The sequence below is a fragment of the Cervus elaphus genome, chromosome 29 (assembly GCF_910594005.1).
Source record: "Cervus elaphus chromosome 29, mCerEla1.1, whole genome shotgun sequence".
In the NCBI taxonomy this organism is placed as follows: domain Eukaryota; kingdom Metazoa; phylum Chordata; class Mammalia; order Artiodactyla; family Cervidae; genus Cervus; species Cervus elaphus.
The window spans coordinates 48,562,089-48,571,488 of record NC_057843.1 but is presented as its reverse complement, the minus strand read 5'-3'; the positions used below and the strand labels follow the sequence as shown (position 1 = coordinate 48,571,488).

Sequence of the window (9,400 nt, the reverse complement as noted above, 5' to 3'; positions counted from 1 at the left end):
ATCCCCATGGCACGCGGGCACCCGGCCCGCTCTCCGAGAAAAGAGTTAGCCAAGCCGAAAGTGGAGGAAAGTGGGTCTGGGCACAGCGCGCAGGAAACCTGAACGTCCCGGCACCGAAGGGGACAAGACAAAGTGATCCCTAAAGCAGGTCAGACCATCCGTCCCCGGAGTCCAAAGTGCAGCCGGAGCAGGTGTTCTCCCCTGTCCCACGCGCGACCCCACTGCCGCCATCTCGCCCAGGGGACGTGCCACAGCAGTCGCTGCCGTGGGTCCTTGCCCAAGCTTCACCCTGCACCGCCTCCCGCAGCGGCCCTTTGACCAAGGAGCCTTCCCCGCTGCGGGCAGCGCGGGCTTTTATCCTGTGGAACTTTCTCCGCAAAACTTTTTCAGGATGGTGTTCGCCCTTGGGCGGCGCAGGCTCGGGCACGCGGACCTGGCCAGGGTCCGAGGGACGCGCGCAGGGGACGATCCCAGAATCTGTGTCCAGCCCCACGACACTGCTCCCTCTGCCTACCACTCCTGCGAAGGGACACGTCGGCTGACCTGGACGCTGGGGGCCTCATAACCTGGAGTGTGTGGATCCGTCCCGACGCCTGCCCATGCGCCCCGTGAGCCCAACCCGGCCGGCGACCGCCGCGCACTCGGCGCGGCTAGCGGCTTCTGCCCAGAGGCATCCTTATCCCGTCTCTCCCTCCAACCGGCGCTACAATCCGCACCCGAGAGTGACACCCCAAAACGGTACAGTACAACTCAAGGACTGGGAGGAAGCAACTAGAGTCGTCCCACTCTCCCCAAAGCGCCCTTCCGCGTCCCTCCGGAACTCCCGGGAGGCATCAACACCTTCCCACAACTTTCTACGCCCAGGCCGTTTGCAGCCCACCTGCGAACGCGAACTCAGGAACTGCGCCCCGCCAACCTCTTTCCTCTTCGGCTGGGTGCGCCACCCCACCCCCCAGCCCCCATTTACCATCTGGCTTGAGTTGGCCGGACCGGGGAGACACGGCGGGCTCGCTTACCTCGCATGGTGTAGCCGCTCTCCCGCTCCGCGTAGTCATGAAGGTGCTCGCAGCCCGAACCCGGAGAGCCCAAAAATCCCGCTCAGCACGAGTGACGAAGGTAGCCGGTGAAGAACTGCTCTGCCGAGAAAACCATCCCTTTAGGTGGACGCCGTGGCCGGAGGGGGACGTTTGCCGCCGCCGCCGCCGCCGCTGCGTTAACAGTTTTGATGATGATGGTGGTGGTGACTGTTTTGATGGTTGTTTGGTTGTTTGTTTTCAGGAAGGGTGAAAAAAAAAAAAAATGTGCGTGCTGGCTGGCTGGCTGGTGCCTGGGTTTTGTTTTGCTATTTTCTTTTTTCTTTCTCTTCAGTGCGCTTGCTTTTTAAAAACCGCCACCGCCTCCGGCTCAGAAGATTTCTTTTGTGATCACTTGGACTGAGGAGGAGGAGGAAGGGCAGCAGCAGGAGCAGGAGTTGGTGGTGGTTTTGTTAGTTACAAAGAAGAGGGAGAAGGAGCAAGGGGAAAAAAAGGAAACAGAAAAGGAAGAAAGGCGGTGTGGATGGCAGAGCATGTGCGTTTTCACATGACATCTGTGCCTGTTAGCGGATCCACAATGTGAATTTTCACTGTTCAGTTACAGGGAGGAAGGGAGCGAGAGAGAAAGAGAGAGGAGAGAGATGGAGAGAGAGAGTCGAGAAGGGGCTTATACGCGAGGGCGGGTTTGGCTGGGACTCCCAGGCCCCGCCTCCTGTCAGCACCGCCGCCAATCAGCGCCCGGCATCTCTTGGAAGGGCTGGGACCACGGGAGACCGGCTCGAAGGCGAGGTGAGAGGAGGGGGTTAGGACACTGGAGCCTAGGGCGGCCGGGGCTGGAACTGGGCAGTAGAGACTGTCCCAACTGGGTGGAGGAGGAGGAGAAGGCCGATAGACGGGGGCAGATCTGCAGGTGACATTCACTTCCCACTCCAGGAGGAGGGAGGGGACACTGACTAATCCTCATAGTCCTTGGAGGGGAGAGACTCGGGGCTCTCTGGGTCCCAGATTGCTTCCCTCTCTTGCAAAACCTGTGAACCCCGGATTGTTAGTTTTGAATTTATGGCTGACCTTCGCAGAGTCCATTTTCGGTAAACTCCGTGTGCCTGGCGGGGGTTTCCTAGGGCGGGACGCTTCAGTTTTAGTGCCAGAATCAACTTTCATCACTTAGAGCACAACTCAAATGCAATCCCATGCAAGTAGCCGTCCTCTTCCTTTAACACCATCTTTTACAAGCTTCCTGCCTCAGTCCTAAATAAATAAACAAACAAACAAACAAGACAATGAGATCTCTTCTGCCTTTTAAAATAATTTTACAAAATGTTCGTGCTTTCTTTCATCGAAGAAATTGATTTTATTAGCATTTGTACTTGCTATTTAACTAGCGTTGGGCCACAGGACTCAAGGATAAGAGCCCCAGGTAGCAGTGTGGCTACCTTAAGTGATGCAAGGTAAAAGATTGATGCTACAAGGTATGATTGTGTGGGCTACTGGTGAAGGTGCAGGGCTTTAGGTGGGAGGAACTGATTATTCTAGTTGCTACTAGAAGACGTTTGTCTAGAGGGGTCTGACACTTATAAACGTAGGTAGGTGTTGTATTCCTTCAGTAAAAATTGTCCTCTATGACCACTTATTTGTATTGTGGTAAAAATCTGTTATTAGAAAAGAACAGAAAACTGTTCCTTTTCTTTTTTGTTTTGTGTTGGAGTAGTTTCAGGTGAAGAACTGTTCCTTTTCAAGTTTTCTCCTCTTATTGGGCATATTAAACAGATAATCACATCTACTTCCCATAGTGAAACTGAAAGTCTCTCAGTCCTGTTGGACTCTTTGCGACCCCATGGACTCTATCATGGAATTCTCCAGGCCAGAATACTGGAGCGGGTAGCCATTCCCTTCTCCAGGGTATCTTCCCAGCCCAAGGATGGAGCCCAGGTCTCCTGCATTGCAGGCAGGTTCTTTATCAGCTGAGCCACCAGGGAATTTCTTAAATACTTTGATTAATTGATCACTCCAAAAGACAGAGAGGTGAAAAAAATTTGCCTTATCTACTCAATTTTAAGGCATTAAGGCTTCTACTCTATAGCATACCTGTTGGCAAGAGCAGGCCACATCATTGTTTAGATATCTGAATAATTTGATTATTACTAGTATTTATTTATGTCATGTAACACAAAGTGCAATGTAGAATTTGGCAATTATTTAGTTAAATAAATCACCCTAGTCTGCCAAGTAGTCTCCCCCACTCCTTTAAATAAAAATGGATTACTTTCTGAATCTTCACTAGTGTTAAATTAACTCAGCCCTGCTGTATGCCCTTCCATTTGCAAGCCAATGTGTAATTTAGGAAAATTTTAGTATTAAGAGTGAAAGTTGATTGAGTCTTTAATTAAATGAAATGAACAAAAGGAAGTTACTGTTCAGAATAGTTATTCCCTTATAAATACCTTTCCCCTAGATTTGTAATTGACACAGTAGTTAATCTTTTAAGATAATATTTAAGGCTCCCTAGTTTTATCATTTTTAATCAAGTAAAATATATTCATCATAACTACATTAAAGCGGCACTAAGTTATGCCTAATTTAGTTGCTTCATTAAAAATTACTGAATATAAAATAGTCAAGAAACAAATTGTGACTGCATCATTTTAATTTTATGTGCTTTAAGCACAGACACAGGAATATTAAAAATTCCAAAGCCTTTGTAAATACTATAATTATTATTGTTGTCATTGTTTTAGATTCTATTTCTCATTAAAGAGGAATTTCAAAATTCAAGAATTTTAACTCTTTCATCTAGTCCTAAATTTCTAAACATTTATTGAATACTGAAATTTCTTTTGACTGCTATAGCATCTGTAATTATTTACAAAGATAATCAAAACATATATTAAAAATATTTTTTTCCTCCTCCTACATATTTTTATACATCTTTTGCTTTGTGGGTTAACAAGGCATTCTTTTGCTTAGAACTATATCACATATTTATTAGTCCTTCCTGAACACTTTTGAAAAGTTGTTAATTAGAAATAAAAACACTTATGTTAAATCATTTTTTCAAAACTATATGCATATTATATATTTGGTAGTGCAAAAGTAACTGATTTTCTCTTTTAGAGTGGAGTAAATGTTCACAATTCATTATAATGTGGTGATCTGGGATATTCTGTATCTTCCTAAAAATTTAACAACCTAGTTCTTGAGTATTTCTGGTAACTTTCAAATTGTTTCAAGTGAATGGAACCTGTTTATGTAAAATAAATATTCAGATTTAAATGAAAGAAATCACATTTTCCCAAGAAGTCACAAAAGACTTCTGTATAATCTGTTTTTGTAACCTATCTGCCAGCAAATATCCATATTTCAAGTGGCATAGTAATATAGTAATATAATATCCTTGATCACATGAAGTTCTGTGTCAATAATTTTACTTGAGTGATTATGGAACTGCCTAGATTTCTATAAGCTTTAAACTTTACTTTTGGCTCTGGGCCTGAAGGATGTTCCTAGTTGATAGCTAAATTTTGATGAATTTAAATGATAATCACTAAGTCACATAGATGGTACTCAATCTCAAGAAGTGATATAATTTCATTCAGGTTGCCTGCTTACCTGCTTGTCCGCATATCACCACCCCATAAGGTTTAGCTGTATGCCCATGGAGAAATAAAGATGTGAAATATCCTGATAGACGCGAAGGTTTAATATGAGCCAGCCAGTTAGGGTGACCATCGCCTTTAGTGTTACAGTATTTCAATCCTAAAGTGCTCAAACCCAAATTGAAAGGAATGGTTTACTATATTCTGAGCAGGTCAGTCTATATATATAGAGAGAAAGACTACTTTAAATCACTGTGAATATTGGGGGGATATTGGCAACAATGATAATGATATTACACTTAGAATGACTGAAAGACTGGATGTTTTTAGCCTGGTTTAGGGAAGCTGTGTGGCTGTGAGTTGAAAAAGAGGTATAAAGCTGCCTTTAAATATTGGAAAAGCCAGAAAAAAATATAAGAATTTTTAATGTTTCAACCTATTAAAAATGGAAAAGGTGAAGTATTGAGTTCCCTGTTGCTGAAGAAATTTGAGAAAAGACTGAATGAAAGACTGGTTAAAAATGCTCAACTATACAGACGTCTGTACTAGGCTAAAAATTGATTGTCCCCATTATCTCCAGTTTATTCCGTAACTCTTAAGTACATTCACAGGAAGGCAGCAACCTCCACCCCAGTAGCTGCAGCAGAGCTGTGCTTCCTACTGGGAGTGTAGGCTCCTTGAGAGCAGGGGCCAGAATTTCCCTGGGGTTTGGAAGAGCTGCTGGTACTTTATATATACATATATGCACATTTGATTTTTATATTTGGCTGTGCTGGGGTCTTCGTTGTGGCACAGGCTTTTCACTAGTTGCAGTGAGCAGGGGCTGCTCTCCAGTTGCAGCGCCTGGGCTTCCATTGCAATGGGTTCTCTTGTGGTGCATGGGCTCTAGCTGTTCTGCAGCATGTGGGATCTTCCTGGACCAGGGATTGAATTTGTCTCCTGCATTGGCAGGCAGACTCTTAACCACTGGACATCCAGGGAAATTCTCCTGGTACTTTATGGGGGATTTTTTCCCCCCTGCTGTGCGGTGCTCGGTCGTATGTATCTGACTCTTTGTGACTCCTGGTCTGTAGCCCATTGGGTTCCTCTGTTCATGGAATTTTCCAGGCAAGAATACTGGAGCAGGTTGCCATTTCCCACTCCAGGGGGTCTTCCTGACCCAGGGATCGAAGCCCCGTGTCCTGCATTGGCAGGTGGATTCTTTACCATTGCACCACCTGGGAAACCCTTTATAGGTGCTCGGTGATTATTGGTTGAATGAATCCTTTTTATTCTTTTTCCATTGGATGTGGACCAGAAATGCAGCAAAGATCTCAATAAGATTTCTTCTTTCTTAGTCTCTACTAAATAGGAGAGAGAGAAGAGGGAGAAAAGGGGGAGGGGAGAGGTGTTTTTTTCAGTTTAAATTCTACTAATATGGGGAAGAAAAAAAGGATGTTGGAGTTTGGTTACATAATTATAAAAGAGAGCAAAATCTAGTTATTTTCATGTTTATTACTATTTTCAATTCTATTCCCAGATGAAAAATCTTCATAATCTTTTACTACTTCAATTTCTGCTTCATTTTTAAGTATGGATGCAAATTCATCACGTTTTCAGAATGAAAAAAACAATGTTAAAAATATTTAACTTGTTCCCTGAGTAATACATTGGAAAAAGTGTTAAGGACCAAAACAAAATGAACTCTTAATATGTGGGGTAAGAAGTAAATTAAAAAAGAGGACCAATATACAGGTCAGTAAAAAAGCTAATACTGAATGAGTCTCATGATCTATCAGGCTATCAAATATCTGTTTCTTCAACAGCCTACATGATACGTGTTATATCACCTGCCTCCTGTCCCCCATATTTTTCTTGTTTTTGTTGTTTTAAATTAGATAAATGAATGAACTTCCCTGGTGGCTCAGTGGTAAAGAATTTGCCTGGTGCTCGCTTCGGCAGCACATATACTAAGGTTGGAACGATACAGAGAAGATTAGCATGGCCCCTGCGCAAGGATGACACGCAAATTCGTGAAGCGTTCCATATTTAAAAAAAAAAAAAAAGAAAAAAAAAAGAAGGAAAAAAAAAAAAGAATTTGCCTGCCATGCAAGAGACACAGGTTTGATCCCTGGGTCAGCAAAAATCCCCTGGAGAAGGAAATGGCACCCACTCCAGTATTCTTGCCTGGAAAATCCCATGCACAGAGGAGTCTGGTGGGCTACAGTCTATGGGGTTGCAGAAAGTCAGACATGACTTAGCAAATTAACAACAACAACAAAGGAATAGAGGCTTAGAAAAGTTAATCAACTTGTGTAAGATGACAAATCTAAACATGCTGGATTCAGGATTCAAGCCCAGATATTGTCGCTAAAGTGTAAGTTCCTTGAGTGCAGGGACTTTCTTGATTTTATGTTTTCTCAGTGCCAACTTGCTAGAATCTAGAATCTTACCTCGCAAATAGTGCTACTTAAAAGTACACCTGTAAATGACAAAATCAGCATTTGAACCCTTGTCCACTGTTCAGTACCACATGCTCACACACTCCAGGACTGAAGCTAGTTATTTGCTAAAGGTCATTAAGCAAAAAAAAAAAAAAAAAAAAAAAAACCAAAAAAACAAAAAACCACTGAATTTTGACTGAAAATAAAAGGATACTGTGAAAATTTTTATGATAATTACCTAATGCTTGATTCAGTTCCATCATTGAGTCTATGACATGCCTTTGTAATAAATATTTTGGGTCATAGATAATGTAGGCCTGAATCAAACTGTTATCAGTTAAAAAAAAAAAGATTAGTCTAGAATGTATTTAGATGTACAAAAATGCTTAGCCAAAAAACTGGAAGGAGATGCACTGACATACTAATAGTGGTTAACTGGAGGAATTAGAGAATGGGGATTATAACAATTTGTGTCAGACATTTTGCAGTGCGTTTTATTTCAAAGAAGTAGATATTGCTCTGTGTGTGTGCACTTGTGTCTGTGAGTGTGTGTGATGAAAAAGCTTTTTCAAGAGAAAGGGGTGGGAGAAGGATGAGTACAGGAAACCTCCTTTCCCAAACTTGCTCTAAAGTCATTCCAATAAAAGTAAAATATATTGGGACAGAAATAGACACATAATGGAGCATATCCGAGCGTACAGAAATTGATTTAAGACTATGAGGACTTTATATAAAACCCAAGGTGGAATTTCAGTTCAGATTGGAAAATATGATGTATTTTAATGTGATGGATAATGCTAGATTCTCAGATCATATACAAAAATACATTTCAAATGTACTAGAGATTTAAATGACATATATAAGTAAATATATAAAATAATAGATTACATTTTTGTATATATTTATATAATATTTTGGATGGGGCAAACTTTTCTAAATTAGGAAACAGTATTTATAAGGAAAAAATTAGATTTCTTCCTAAATACGAATTAAAAAATTAGTATTTTAAATGACAAAAGACCCCCAAAATAACCCAAAGTGAAAATACATACAATAGGCTGGGAAAATATTGCTGCATAAGAGATTAACAGTCTTTATAAACATATGTATGGAAATTTACAAGTGGATGTGAATTAGATAAAAAACTCAAAACCAGAGTTGGTAGGGAAGAAGGGGAAACTGCTTAGTGGATAATTTTTTTAACTTGATGGTTTTTTGCTACAAGTGAACAATTTTTATTTCATGTTTATATCTCTGTTAATACTGTTAGGAATCCTGTTTCCAGATCACTTGACAGTATTTAAAATAATGGCTTGTGTGTTTATTAAAATATTAATTAAAATGCAAATGTAATATTTTATACAACTTCCCCTTAGCTGTTGATGCACTGTAAAATTCATCTTCAGTTTGCTACTACTCTCTGTAACCATGCTTCATCAATCCAAGCTACTAATACTCTCCTATCTAGATGGGTGCTATGTTCTCAGAATTTGTCTCTTTTCCATTTTGCCCCTTACTTCATCAATTTTCCTTCCGGCATCTAGAGGGGAGTTTTAAAAATGTAACTCAGACAATCAGTATTCCCAATCAAACCTTTTAGTGTCTTCCAATTGCACTCAGGACATAACCCACTCCTTTCTTTGCTTTAGAAAGAGGATGAATACATATTCTGGCTTGCCATGGCACCCTGCATATATATCAGAATTGCTCCCCTTTCATTCTCAAAAATATTCCAGACTGAGCAATATAAAATACGTGTGCATGCTTAGTCACTTTATCTTGTCCAACTCTTTGTGACCCCATGTACTGTAGCCCACCAGGCTCCTATATCCATGGGATTCTCCAGGCAAGAATACTGGAGGGGGTTGCCATTCCCTTCTCCAGGGGATCTTCCCAAACTTGGGTCCCCTGCATTGCAAGCAGATTCTTTACCATCTGAGCCACCAGGGAAGCCCTAATCTAAAATACAGTTACCCTAACTATAAAGATCTGCTGGCTTAAGGGTTATGTTCTCAGAGAAATTTTCCTTCATCATATCACTTAAAAGAGCCCTCACAAATAATTCTTTATCAGAGCATCTCTTTGAGGTCTTTATAAAACAAAGGAAGTATATGATTATATGTTTGTCTTCTCTTAGTATTATCTAATGAAGGAAATATATTAATTTATATTTACTATTATTATTAGCCCCAAGCAGCAGGGACCAAATCTCTGCCATTTTGCATTAATAAATATTATATCATCAGGGCTTAGTATGAAGCCTGACACTTAACACATACTTAATGAAAGTTTGCTCGATGAATCAGTACTTGGACTAATTATTGGGATTTAAGCCATGTAAATAATACTT

General features: G+C 41.3%; 1 non-coding gene across 1 annotated transcript; it reads left to right on the top strand.

Annotated features, from left to right (window-relative positions):
* The first annotated feature begins 6,552 nt into the window (after positions 1-6,552).
* LOC122686410 lies at positions 6,553-6,659 on the top strand. The gene has a single exon (XR_006338769.1). It is a non-coding gene; the product is annotated as a U6 spliceosomal RNA (small nuclear RNA).
* The last annotated feature ends 2,741 nt before the right edge of the window (positions 6,660-9,400 follow it).